Raw genomic sequence first — 13,729 nt, 5'->3', positions numbered from 1 at the left:
TGTTGGAGTCTCTGCGGATGACGAGGGGAGACATAGAGGAATGCATTTGAGAGCCGTTCCGCCTGCTTGTGCAACCCCCCCCCCCATTTAATCCGCTTTCGGATTAGGCCTGGTGGAATGTAAAACCTTTGCCCTGAAAACCCAAGCAGGGCGGTGGGTGGGAGGGAGGATGCTGTTGCTCAAAAAGAACAGCTTCAATCTCAGCCCCAGAAGGTAGGGCCTGCTAGATGGATCCCCTTCCTGCTGCAAGTTAAAAAATCGAGGTACATGCCGCCAGCAACCGTAGAGGGAGGCGCTAGCGGATTCCTGGGAGGATTATTTTGTTGCTGCGGCGGGCTGCCGGATTGCAGCTTTGCAGGAGAAAAAAAAAACAAAAACGGGTGGAGTGGGGGTGTTCATCTCAAACTGTATTGCTGCAGGATCCCATATGCCTAGGAACAAAGTTTATGGTTGATTTCTCACTGCCAAAGGACCCTGGGGCACGGGGCCCAGGAGTGATGATAGGGCGGAGAGAAATCGTCAAAGGCCCTTTTAGGAAGGGTGATAGATTCTTGCTCCTGCCTCTCGGGCAGGGTTTGCTAGGAGCTCTGCCCGCCTCCTCCACTCCCACCCCCAACCCCCACCGGGTGTTTGCAGAAGGGATGCAGAAGACGCCGGGTTTCTCCCAGATGCACCCGATTACCTCCAAGTCAGAATGCGCTTAAAGGTACCGTCCACACCGGCCTGGGCTTGGGCATCTGGGTCTTTGAACACCCACCCCAAGTGCCAGCCAGTCTCCCCACCGCATTTCAGCAGGTTGGGCTCGTGGAGCGGCAGCGAGCCTGGGCACGCTAACGCCTGCAGCCGCTGTTCCCCATGCGAATTTACTTACCCTTGGTCCCCGGCTCCGGCCCCGCGCCCAGGGCTTTTGTTCGCAGCTTGCCACTCTCCCCGGCGCCTATTCAGTCCCCGCGCTGGCTGGGTCGGGTTACCGCCGGCTGCTGCCGCGAAAGGAGCCCCTGTCGCCGCCGCCAGTGTCTCTCCATGGGGTCCGCAAGCAGGGCGCGCGCACTCCAGATGCTACCTATATGCGGGAGGGGGAGTGCGACAAAGCCTCCCTAAAATAACGCGACTCTGCCCCTTTAGCTTACACTGATTTGTAAAAAAGGAAGCCGGGTTCGTTCGCTGCAGCATCCATCCCCACCTCTACCGCGGTGAAGGTACCGCCAGTCTTTTGCTGACCCCAGCGCCTCCTGGTGGACACTTGAGGTTGTTGATTTATTTGCCTAGAGGTCAAAGAAGAAATTAAAGACAGCATCTCTATGTAAAATTTGTTTATAATATTTATGTATATACAGTATACCACACACCCATAGACACATATAAGAAGTGGGTATACATATATCTCAAAGAAACTGTGTCTCAGCGCCTTAAATGAGTTGAACGAAGGAGTCGCTCAGCTTATTCTCAAAGAACCCAGAGGAGCAAACTCAGTGGCAATCAACTGGGTGGAAATGTGGCTCCTGATCCAAATTGTGACTTTTTAAAGAGAAACTAAGAATGCTTATATGGGTTTGAGGCAGACAGGACATGTGTGACTTGTTCAACGTTATATGACTCACTAGTTCCCCGTAATAAAATTTAAACCAATTAGTCTATTTAGTGAGTGATATTTTGAGGTACCGCCTCCCCAACTCTTTTCCGTTTTGAGTGTTAGTGGCCATAGGAGTGGGATGGGCTATAATATTTAGAAAGCATAGTAAACTTTGACATTGTCAGGTAGGCTGTGAGGAGAAAATGGAGGATTTTAAGCAAAGAAATAGTGTGATTTGGTTTATATTTTATGAACATAAGTCTAGCAACAATAGGGTGGGCAGGGGTCAAGAGAAACTATAGATACTGCAGTTATGGGGACAGGGAAGGTTGGGGCCAGAGAGGGAGCAAGAGGAGGAGGAGGAAATGGGCGCAGTGGGAGGGGCAGGTGGAAGAAGCAGCCCTCAAGGATAGCTTGGCTATTGGTATGAGGGACAGTGAGGTGGCTGCATGTACACAGAGAGGGGTCTAGGAACGGTGAGGGGGCTGGACTGGGACTATAACTTAGGGTGTTATAAATATATACAATACAAAGTTCGTAAAGCCAACAGGATGAGAAATCATCCAAGAAGAAAAGGTAGAACAGCAAAGGAGGCTGGCCAGGCATTGATAAGGTGGTTAAGAGAGAAAGGAGTCCATAGAGAAGATGAATCAAAAGAGGCAGGAAAGCATAGTCCTGTGTAAGCTGCAGAGCACATAAGGAGGATGAGCCCTTGCTGCTAAAGGCTCACGTGTCCCAGCCAAATACCCATAAAACTAGCAGTTATCAGCCTTTGGTAACACTGGCAAAGTCAGCTTTATTTTATCCTGGGAGCAGATGTCAAAGTGCAGGCAGCTGAGGTGCAATGGGAAATGAGCAAAATGAGTTACTGATCCTTTTGACATTTGGGAGGTAATGTTAAAAACTATGAAGGTTTTGGAATTTTACCTACTTTACTACAAACAAATTAGCCTGTCACTATCTCACGCATGATGGCAGAAGACATAAGACTCCTGGGTAGAGGCAAAGGACTTCATTATTCCTAGCACAGAGGCTCATGTTTTTGTTGGCTTTCCTTGATCCACAAGTCTTACGGGCTGTGGAGAGGTGGACCTAGGTTGATGTGGTACATCCAGTGGGTTTGTGTTATAGCTAAGTGACCCCAAGCTTAGTAAACCCTAATTTTTGAATGGTGCTACTAGCAAACCTGTTCAACCTTTGCTCCAGAGGGAGGCATTATCTTAATTATCCTGGATAGCAAGCAAATCTTCCTTCTGACTTGGAAGGAGACACAATCTATGTCATCCAAAGATGTTTGCTGTTCAGACATCTTTGCCGTCATCCAAAATAAATGCCTTTATAAGCCATGTAGACACAGGAGGGGTGGTACAGCTCGGTAATCCCAGTATTCAAGAGACTGAACCGAAAGATCACTGCCAGTTGAGCCCAGACTGGTCTACACAGTGAGTTAAAGGCCAGCCTAAGCTACATAGTAAGACCCTGTCTCAAACAAACAAGGAAAATGTCGACTGACATGCAAAATCACTCAAAATCCATAGAGAAATGAACAGTTGATCACATGGCTAGTAAGGGGTGGGGCTGGAATTTGATCCTGAAATGAATCCCATGCATTGCATTTCCACAGTAAGCTGAGCATCTGGAGAGAGGTGGATTCAGAGGAGATGAGTGGAGTGGGTAAATCAACTGGCAATCCTGATTTTCCCTCTCTTAATGTCGACGGTACAATTGATCTTAGCCAAAGGTCTAGAGATCCCTCTTTTCATAGACTCCTTTACATTGCCTCCCTCAAAGATCAGTCATGTCTGTGAAAGAGCCGATATATTACTTTTGTCTTTCAGCCTTCATGTTTTAAAATTGTATTTTTTAAAAAAGTTTTTATGGGCCATGGATTTAGCTCAGTGGCTCAAGTGCTTGCCTGGTAAGTGTGAGTTTGTGAGTTCGATCCCCAGTACCAAAAAAAAAATCTTTTTTATTAGTACATGTTTATAGCATACTGAATATACTCATGGGAAATATATATAGTTACATATGTATGTCAAGTATATACATATGTATTTATGTATATTATCAAGCAATCATATCCTAATCCATTTTACTTCCTTCCCTCCATGCTCCTTCCATTCCTAGATTCCCCTCTTCATCTGCAAAAAGGTCTCCCTCCCTGTTTCCTATCTCTATCTTTTATTTTGCTCTATAAATTACTTATGCTTTAGATTTTCATATAAGAGACACTGTATGATATTTAACTTTCTGTCTTTGATTTATTTCACTTAGCATTATGGTTTTAAGAGTTACTCAAATTTAATCCTCCTTTATGGCTGAGTAGTCACATTCATTAAATAGGGACAATAATACTGGGTTTGTTGTCAGAACTGGAAACACTTACATGCAAAATAGGCAACTGAGGCAATACATTGTCAATGGGCAGTGATAAAATACCTACCATTAATTTCTTGATAAACCTATCTTAAAGAGGTCAGCACCAATATGGAACCCAAACATTTGTAACATTGGAAAGCCCAACAAGAATTCTATCCTTAAGCAATGATTCTTCGTCTGGGAAAGGCTCAAAAGGAGAGGGCATGGAAAGGGGACCTGAGTTAGAACACCCGTCCATCCAGCAATTTCAAAACTGATGCACTGGGGAGCCACTGAGCAATGGAGGTGTCTCTCTCCTCTCTAACCTCACGGGACTTTCAGGATGTGAATTGCATGCAGATAAAAGTGCTGATTTCCTTTTGGTTTTAAGTCCTAGCCAGCCAAAGATGCAGGGAGTTAAATCTGTTTCATTATGATGTGCCTAAAGGAAGCAGCCTAGCTTGAGAGCCACCATCTACCTGGAGAAGGATAGGGATATGATGATAAGCACTAGGGACTTAAGAGTCAGATGGATTATTATTGAGTCCACAAGGCCTTAGGACTTGAGACAAGTTTCTTAACCCCTCTGAGCCTCAGCCTCTGGTCTTTGTACATGCAAGGCACAATATAGAAATATAGACTATTATTCTGCCTTGTACAGATCCTTAGAGGTAATGGTAATCATTAGGTACATTCTTAGATCCTATAATACAACAGCTCATCAATTTAGACCCCAAAAAAGCATCTAAGGTAGCTGTTAATACCTTCATTTAAGTTTTTTTGCTCAGCCCAACCATCTGCCTCAGCTCTGCACTTGCCCTCACTCCTCATCTTCTGGATATACTCCTATTTGCAGAATAAAGATTTTTTCACTCTAAAATTTTACATATTGACAGGACACAGTGATATGCACCTTTTGTCTCAGCAATGCAGAAGGATTGCTAGGAGAATCCTTTAAGGCCAGCCTGGGCAGTACAGTAAGACCCTGTCTAAAAAAATATATGCATCAGGAGCTGGTAAGCTATTGTGTATGAGCAAATCCATTAACTTTTTATAAATCAAGTTTTCCACAACACAGACATGCTAGGTAGTTTACATATTGTTTATGTTGCTTTTGCACAACAGTGGCCAACTTGAGGAGTTTTGATGGAAACTGTATGACTCAAAAAGCTTAAACTGCTCACTGTCAGGCTCTTTGCAGGAAAAATTTCCTAATGTCTGTTCTGATGACCCATGGCAGTGTTCACTTCGGCAACACATATACTGATCCTCTGTAATAGCTCGTGCCAGCAGCTGGCTTACTGCTTCACAGTCCGAGTTCACCCTGGGGAGTCTTCTCTGGGAAAAGCTACTCAGAGCATTCTCTGCTTGACACTGAACCCACCAGAAATGCACTAGGAAAGGGAGGTTGAGGTGTGTTCTGAGGGAAAAAGGCTTCTTTTCCCAGTTGCTAATGTAGTACCTTGACCTTTCCTTGATTCTGCAATGGTTAGTGGTGCAGATGTGTGGGACATCCTGTGGTACTTGGCTCAAGATGAGTGCCCCAAGAAGTTCCTTGGTGACATCTCAGTTCTGGCCTACTGATGATTGTTGTAACCCCCCCCCAAAAAAACAAGGCCCCATGATGAAAAATGGGGCATGATCCCTGAGATGATAAACGGGGCAAGACGACGTCTTTTTTAAAAGAAGCGCTTGTCTTTTAGCTGGCCCAGCCACACAGTGCAGATGGAATTTGCAAAGCTGTGCAACTGAGTAAGAATTTTGACTGATTTTATAGTTCATTTATGATTAGCTCATTGATCATGAAGTACGTAGTGATGAGAAACAGAAACAAGGTGGGCCTTTGTTCCCCTTTGCTTGAGGTCGGAGGCATTTCACAGTGGGTGGTTAGCCACTTCATAGCCCTTGGTCTGCCAATTCCAGGAACATTTGTCGCTCATAAAGGGAACAATGGTTGACACAGCATCATTTGTCTCTTACAAGGGGAACAAAGGTTGACACAGCACACAGGTTACTAAGGTGGGGGAGAATGACGCATACAGAAACAACATGACGATGTGGTCAGTTAATTTATAACAAACTTATAACAATGTGGTCGGTGCTCCAGGTATATGGTTACTAGGGTGATAAGCATAGAGCATACCAATGATGATCACCTTTTTGTGCCTTTCTGACGTGGGCACTCTATACTCAAGCCCTCGTCCCTGTAATGTTCTGAATCCCTGTTACAGGTTTCCATTCCCCTGCATCATTGAAGATGGCTTCCTACCTGCCCACCAGCTGGTGGACATCTCTGCTTGGCAAACTTCCTGCTACCCCAGTGGGCTGCAATCTTACCTTCTCCAAGGAGATCAGGACTCTGGTCTTGAGGAAGGAGCTCCCTTTCCAAATTGTCCTTCCAGTGACACCCTCCTTTGGCCACGGGAAACCTTAAACTCTGTATGTCTGTATATTTATTCTCTTTTCACAGTTTAACACATCTGTAAATAAACCTTCCTGTAATTACTAGGTGGGTTCTGTCTCCTGATTAGACCCAGACCAATATGTAGTCCAAATTGTCACCTCTCCCAAACTTTTTTTTTTTCCAGACAGGTCTTGCTGTTCAGGAATTCCATGCAGTTCAGGCTGGTCTTGAACTTGCAGTGATCCTCCCATCTCCTGCCAAGTGCTGGGACCACAACTATGTGCTACTGTACCTAGCCTCTCCCAATTCTTGAGACTAAAACTTTAAGAAGAACCAAGAGGAAACCAAGAGGAAAAAGGAAGAAACCAATTTGCCCTTCCTTTGAGCCAGCGCAAGTCATGTGAGGGAGAAATAAGCCAATTTGCCCTTCCTGTGAGTCAACAGGAGCCATGATAAGCCTGGGGGGAGTAACAAGCCAATTCACCCTTCCCCTGAGCCAAGTGACATGCAGGCTGGGAGACAAGTAACCCTCCCACACTCCCCATAAGCAACCAGATAATTCAGAAGACAGGCTGAGTTTTTTTGTTTTTTGTCTTTTTCAGTACCAGGGATCGAACTCACCACTCCTGCTTACAAGGCAGGCGCTTATGCCGCTGAGCTAAATCCAGGCTGAGTTGATAGCAACTAAGATACAAAACAACTTAATGCTTGTATTGTTTGACTTTGCAGTCTAAGGCTAGTAGTCTGAGCATCTATTTAAAGGATAATAATAGGCAACATAGCAACTATGGGGGATTTTCTTCTGTCTTTGTTTTGAAATTCAATGTTGTTCTGTTTTGTTCCATTTTATTGTTTTGTTTTATTTTGATTGGTTTGTTTGTTTGATTTTACTGCATCTGATGGTATGAGCAGCAATTCTGAAGACAGTGAGAGGCATTATGGTATCCATTATCGATTTCCTATTATCCTGTTTTGAAATCCTGTATCACTTTCACTGGTTTTTTAAATTGGCTTTTTTCTGTTTTATTTTGTTTCATTTTATTCTCTTTAAAATACACTTTCATCCTTTTGCTTGGTTTTATTCTGTTTTGTTTTGTTTGATTTTATTATGTCTGATGATATGGACAGTTATTTTGTAGAAAACAAGAGACATTATAGTAGCCACTTTGATTTCCTATTACCTTGTTTTGAAGTCCTATGTTGCTTTGATTGTTCTGTTCTGATTAGCTGCATTCTGTTTTGTTTGGTTTGTTTTTATTCTCTTTAAATTTAAAAAAAAGAGAAAAGGGAAATACTAATAGAAAATATTTTATTCCATGCTTTAATTAAATAATGTATGTTCACCAAAGTAGGAAATCAGAAAATACAGGCAGAAAAAAGAAGAGGAAACCTCTCCTGAAAAAAATAATCACCCAAAGATCACATCTTGGAACCGGGTGTGGTGGCTCACACCTGTAATCCCAGCACTCAGGAGGCTGAGGCAGGAGGATTGTTGTGAGTTCGAGACCAGCCTGGGCTACAAAGTGAGCTCAAGGCCAGCCTGAACTGCATAGCGAGACCCCATCTCAAAAAAAAAAAAAAGCTCACGTCATGGTGTGTCAGTGGCAGGGAATTAACAGCTGTATGAGGCCAGGTCTTTGTTTCTGCTCATGACTAGGGCTCCAAATATAGTGGCCTTCCCACTGAATCCATGCCTGAGAAGAGATGGGAACTAAGTAAAGCTGCTTTGCCTGCCATATGGACCATGAAACTATTCTTATCAAAATATTTTAGCTATAAAGCTGCTTTGATGAGTCTCCTGAATTAAGTATGTTCAGCTGACTTGTGAGTCTGAGAAGGTCCCACGAGGCAGGAGATGCCAAGCCTACACTGAACCATGGAGTCAGCAAGGGACCTAGAAAGAACCTTACCATGAATCAGGTGAGGTGTGTCTCCCACTTCCGGAAGGGCTGCTCCACCTTCCTGTCCCCTGCTGCGGGAGAGTTCTCCTTCCTGCACACGACTGCATTGGGAGGAGGCATTGCAGGTCTGCTCAGGAGGGCGTGGAGCCTGGAGTCAGGCTTGTTTCCAATCTCCCTGCCTCCTTCGGCTCCCTCCATCTTACCCCTGCCCAGTGCCGTAGATCTGTCTCCTTTCCAGAAGGGCTGCTCTGCAGGACTCTTTCCTGACACCCCCAATCCTGAGTATTCCCTTTTTATCCCAGTGAAAAATCCTGATTTCTACCATGCACCCCTGCTCCACATACCTCAGACCTCGAGGTTTATATTTGGAGATTCACAGATGAGTCATATTCCATTTCTGGAGATCGTGGTGCTCTGCACATTTCTCTTAAGGATCAGGCATTTGCCATCAGACTCTTCTTCACCCATCCAGATGTGCTAAGAAAAAATGCATTGAAGCCGGGCATGGTGGCACACACCTATAATCCCAGGGAGGGATGAAGTCCTCCTGCTGAAGCAGGAGGACTGCTGCAAGTTCGAGGCCAACCTGGGCTACATAGTGAGTTCAAGCCCAGCCTGAGCTGTACAGCAAGACCCTGTCTCAAAAAACAAACAAATTGAAATTTTACTGTTAAAAAGGGCAAAGCCTTGCAGCAGCACACACATGTAATCCAGCTACTCTATAGGCTGAACAGGAATATTACAAATTAGATACCAGCCTGGGAAACTTAGTTGAATGCTTTCTCTAAATTAAAAAAGTTTAAAGCCTGGGGATGTGGCTCAGTGGTAGAATGCTTGTCTACAAGGGCTACAAGTGCATGAGGCCCTGTGTTCAGTCTCTAGTATCACAAAAAAGAAAGTAGTTAAGGGCTCTAAGCTTAACGCAGAGACATGCCTGTTAGAGTCACAAGTCCCAGATGTTTAACACATGAAATAATACGTCATGAAAGAGTCACTCCAACCAAGGCAGAATGGATTAATGCCTTACTAATTATCTATTTGGAGTTCAGTCCCTTGACATCTCTGAGTCTAACTTTCTTGCTTGATTCTGTTCCTTTGCTAGGACTGCTGGCACAGGATGCCACAGACTGGGTGGCTTGACAGAAGTGTATTTTCTTACAGTTCCTTGAGGCTGGAAATCCAAGATGATGTCAGCATGTTTGATTTCTCTCTCCTGGGCTTGCAGATGTCACTTCTCACTGTGTCCCACAAGGTTGTTGCTCCATCTGTGTTTTTGGTGTGCTAATCTCCTCAGCAGGACACCAGTCAGTGAAATGCCAGCCACTGGGATTAGCATGGAGGCTATCATGGAGGAGTCAATTATAAAGCGATCTCCTGAGTTCTGGGAGGGCCAGAGACTGCCGAGAGGCTGTCTAGTCAGGTAAGAGAAGAGTCTGGCCTAGATTAAGGCAATGGCAGCGGGGACAGAGAGCACAGGGGAAAAAAATACAAAGATATTTATGAGAGAAAGGGATTAAGTTGGTGAGGGATTACCAACTGCACTCAAAATTCGCAGAGTTCTGCCTGGGGATGGGGCAGAGGAGCTGGGAAATGGAGGTGGGGAGGCCAAGATGATAAACTCCACTTTCAGCCTATTGAAACCAATTAGAAGTCCGAGTGTCAGTGTCTGCAAACAGAGTTCAAATCCCAGCTTGTCCAGGTGCTGGTCATGTGATCTAGAGAGTTGTTCAGCTTCTCAGAACTGCACTTGGTAGCTATAAAACGGTTCTCCTAAATCTTCCTCATGAGTACTCAATGAGAGTGAACATATTCGGCACATAGCACGGTGTAGCTGTGGGTCTGGCACAATGATGGAAGATCATTTTCACTGTTAGTTCCTTTGGAAGCTTACTTTTTGCTGGTTTCCTGTGTGGTAGAGTGTGTCTTTAAGTGGGATTTTGGTTCCTCTGCTCTATTTCCAAACACTGCCTCTTATCTTTTCATTTGTCCCTGGAAATCAGAGGCTCAGTCCTGTGATAGATTGGACGGGAGGCAGGATTTTCTTTATGAGGGCAAATTCTGAGCCGAGAACTCAATGCACACTATTCCTTCCCACCTCCAGGTGGGGCCCTTTCTCTGTTCACACTTTGGAGCTGTCATACAAATCCTCAAAAGAAACACAAGAAACCTAAAACACTAAACCCCGAGTCTCAGAGACGCTGAATGCACTCAGAGAAAGCTTCACCCTGGGGTGGGGTGGGAGCTGGAAGGCCGCGTCTTCATCCAGCCACAGGAACTGACTTGCATTTATGCTTCTCTCAGAGGCCACACTGTCCTATGTCTGTGTCTCTTCTGGTGCCATTTGCAGCAAGATTGTTCCGTGCTACTTTCCCTGTCAAGACTCCTGTCAGAATTTGGCTCAGATGTCACCTCTTCCGTGAAGCTTTCCTCAACTGACTTCTCAGTCTGGGCTGGGCACCTTTCGTACACATAGCCCCAGGGTGGAGCTACAGTATAAAAATTTTAATGTTTTATTACAGAGAACCTCAAACATAGGATAAATGATCTGATAACCCCTCACAACACTGAACTTGCTGAACTGTGTTCACTTACTCACAAGTTCATTCACAGTGACCCCAGGAGGGGAAGATCTGTAATTTGTTTGTGACAGGGTCTTGGTATGTAGCCCAGACAGGCCTTGAACTCACAATGATCCTGCTGCCTCAGCTTTCCAGAGGGCTGGGATTACAAGTGTGTGATACTATGTGTGGTGAGGACCTGTATTTTATAATATTTTGTTCCCGAAACACTATTTTGCTTAAATGGTTATGTTTTGATCTGCGCTGTTTTGCTGTTATGCCCTCTTTTATCTCAATCTCCATTTTATCATTTTTTAAATTTTTATCCTTTAAATTAAGGGAAAAATAAAAAAAATAGCAGGATATATTATAGTAACTCACTTTGATTTACTGTTAACTTGATTTGAAGCCCTGTATTGCTCTCACCATCTTGTTTTGACTGATGTTCCTCTATTCTGTTTTGCTTGATAGTAACAGGTTCAAAAGTTTAGGCAACAGCTGTGAAGATAGTGGGATTCATTATGACGCCCATTCTGGTTGACTATTATCTACTTTTGAAGATCTGTAATGTCTCCAATGTTTTGGTTTTGTTGGTTTCATTCTTTACTGTTTTGTTCAATTTTATTATAACTGATGATATAGGCATCTCTATTAGAGATAGCAAGAGGCATTATGGTAACCATTGTTGATCACCTTGTATTATGTTTTTACATTATTTATTATGTCCACTCTTTTGATTTGACCGACTCTGTTCTGTTATGTCACATTTGGTTTTACTTTCTTCCAAAAAAAGTAATAAGAACTGTGGGAGCAATAAAACCCAAAATGTGTAATAGTCATTGTACAAAAGAGAGGAAAAGAGAGTACTCTAAACAATATAACTGCATGTTTATTTAAATGTATAAGATAGACAATGATATTACTGAGTTTTGTTGGATCATTGAACAGAACTGTTTGGTCTCACTGTTTGAATGTCCACTATATAAGCTTTAATTTTGTAACTTGAACAAATATTTCTAAGATGACAATATGTAATCCATTAACTAGTGATTTCCTACTGTTTATTTTTTTTTTCTGAAATTCTGTATAACTTGTACCTTTTTTCTGCTTTTTTTTTCTTTTTCTCCTTAAATAAAAATGTAAAAAAATAATATTTTGTTCCCACTCTGTGCCTGACACATGGTGTATGCTTAAAAAATTTTTTTAAAGTCTTACAGTAAAAGACAGGGTGCCATGAACCCCCCTCAAGATGCTATTCCTTGCTTTGCACACACTTATCCTATCTTCTTGCTGCCTTCTGAAGCTAAGTTCTGAAAGTCCTCTTTTATGTCTTTAGTTGCATTGTCATGGCTGCCTTGAGGTCTTGATCAGTTCAAAACATTTACCTTTCATGGTGATTTTGACTGTAGGGAAGATCCAGAAGGTGCGTGCTGCCAGGCCTGATAAGGTGACGTGGATACACCATGTTTTGTTGAACCTGCCTTTCTGCGGGATGGCAATCAGCAGCAGCGTTCATATTTTCTATCACATCTCATAAAGACACAAAAAAGGACTTCCAGAAATTCTGCAGGAAGTAGCAGCAAGAACCATGAGGTAAGTGTGTGCAAAGGGAGAGGGGCTGACCTGAGGGAGGTTAATGGCTATATGTCTTACTGTAATAAATCTTTTAAACTAAATAGTCCCCATGTGTTTTGAACACCCTTTGGGGATGCTCAATAAGAGTCTGAGGAGCAAATGGAGGTAGACTGGGTCTCATTCCTCAATTCATTCTCTCCACTCTCTTCTCCTTTTTGAGGTTCTCCTCATCTATTCCTCAGTTTTTGAGAAGTGAGAAAGAAGGCAGTCACAGGTACTCCCAGGAGGGAGTCTCCATGACACCCTCCTCTGGAAACAGTGCTTTTTAGGACAACATGCACATGTTACCAAGTTTAGCCTGTGCACTTGTTTTCCTTGTCTTTTCTTTCTAAATGTGGCCAGTTGTTTAAAGCCCATCTCAGTTATGTTAGGAGGCTCAGCTGCATTATGAAAGCAGAGGAATTATATTTGCAGAGGTTATAAGAATCAAATAAAATACTCAATTTTCCCCCTACATAGTAGATGTACAGTCACTGCTTGTTTCCTTTCCTGTGAGTTTTATGCTGATTTTGGGGGAAGTGACTTCATCCTTGGTGAGGAATGGCTGTTATTCATAATGTAGCCAGAACAATGACAGCATGGATCTTTGGGAAACACCAGCTTCCCTTCCCCAGGCACAGGAAATGGAACGCTAGCCTTCCCTACATCCGAGTCAGTTGTATCCAACAAGAGAGGCCAGATTGCCAGGGGCCGAAGGGAGAGGAGGTTGCCTGCCCCTGCCCTCTCAGTTTGTCCATTTATCCGGTGCTCTATGTACTCGGCGCCTTCTGTGTGCAGCGACAAATGGGACTTATCTGGGCCAAGTGCGTGGGAGAAGAGTGAACACTTGCATTCCTCCATTCTCTCTACTTGTTCTGTTCTCCTGTCATCTTGTAGGGTGACCCAGGTAGGTTGCCACGAAGTTCTACTGGGCCTCACTTTATAAACCTAGTCCAGGCACTCCGGGGAAGAAATGTTTCTTCTCAACTGGTTGCAGAAATAAGTCTCCCTGTCACTATAGGAGTTGCCAGGAGGACAGCAGAGAAATGTGTTCCCTTCAAGGAGCCCTTGCCTTCTGCCCAAGGATATGGACAGATAAACTGACTTTAACAAACAGATTCCCAGTACTGAGGATCTCAGTCATTTTCTGGCACGTGTTTTGCTGACTGTACTAAGATCGTGCTCTTTCTTTTCCCTGTTTGGTGACACTCAGCCTCTCCCACCAAAGCAATTAGTTACAGCCTGAACCTCTCCTGCCTACTCTGCATGGTTTAGGCCACAGCCCTGATTGGGCGAGGACACACAGGTGTCCCATGGCTTC

General features: G+C 43.9%; 1 long non-coding RNA gene across 4 annotated transcripts; it reads left to right on the top strand.

Moving 5' to 3' along the window:
* The first annotated feature begins 6 nt into the window (after nucleotides 1-6).
* Nucleotides 7-12,119, top strand: LOC106028222 (uncharacterized). Of its 4 annotated transcripts, XR_010044988.1 has the most exons (6): nucleotides 7-706; nucleotides 6,163-6,370; nucleotides 6,520-6,767; nucleotides 8,109-8,255; nucleotides 9,398-9,656; nucleotides 10,538-12,111. It is a non-coding gene; the product is annotated as an uncharacterized LOC106028222 (long non-coding RNA). The 4 variants fall into 4 exon arrangements; XR_010044989.1 differs by having other exon boundaries at nucleotides 6,520-8,255; nucleotides 9,339-9,656; nucleotides 10,538-12,119; XR_010044986.1 differs by having other exon boundaries at nucleotides 6,520-8,255; nucleotides 10,538-12,118.
* The last annotated feature ends 1,610 nt before the right edge of the window (nucleotides 12,120-13,729 follow it).

This window comes from Cavia porcellus, unplaced genomic scaffold, assembly GCF_034190915.1.
Source record: "Cavia porcellus strain 051 isolate PalLab524CR breed Dunkin Hartley unplaced genomic scaffold, mCavPor4.1 scaffold_31, whole genome shotgun sequence".
Classification (NCBI taxonomy): Eukaryota; Metazoa; Chordata; class Mammalia; order Rodentia; family Caviidae; genus Cavia; species Cavia porcellus.
This window is presented reverse-complemented; position numbering and strand designations above follow the sequence as displayed.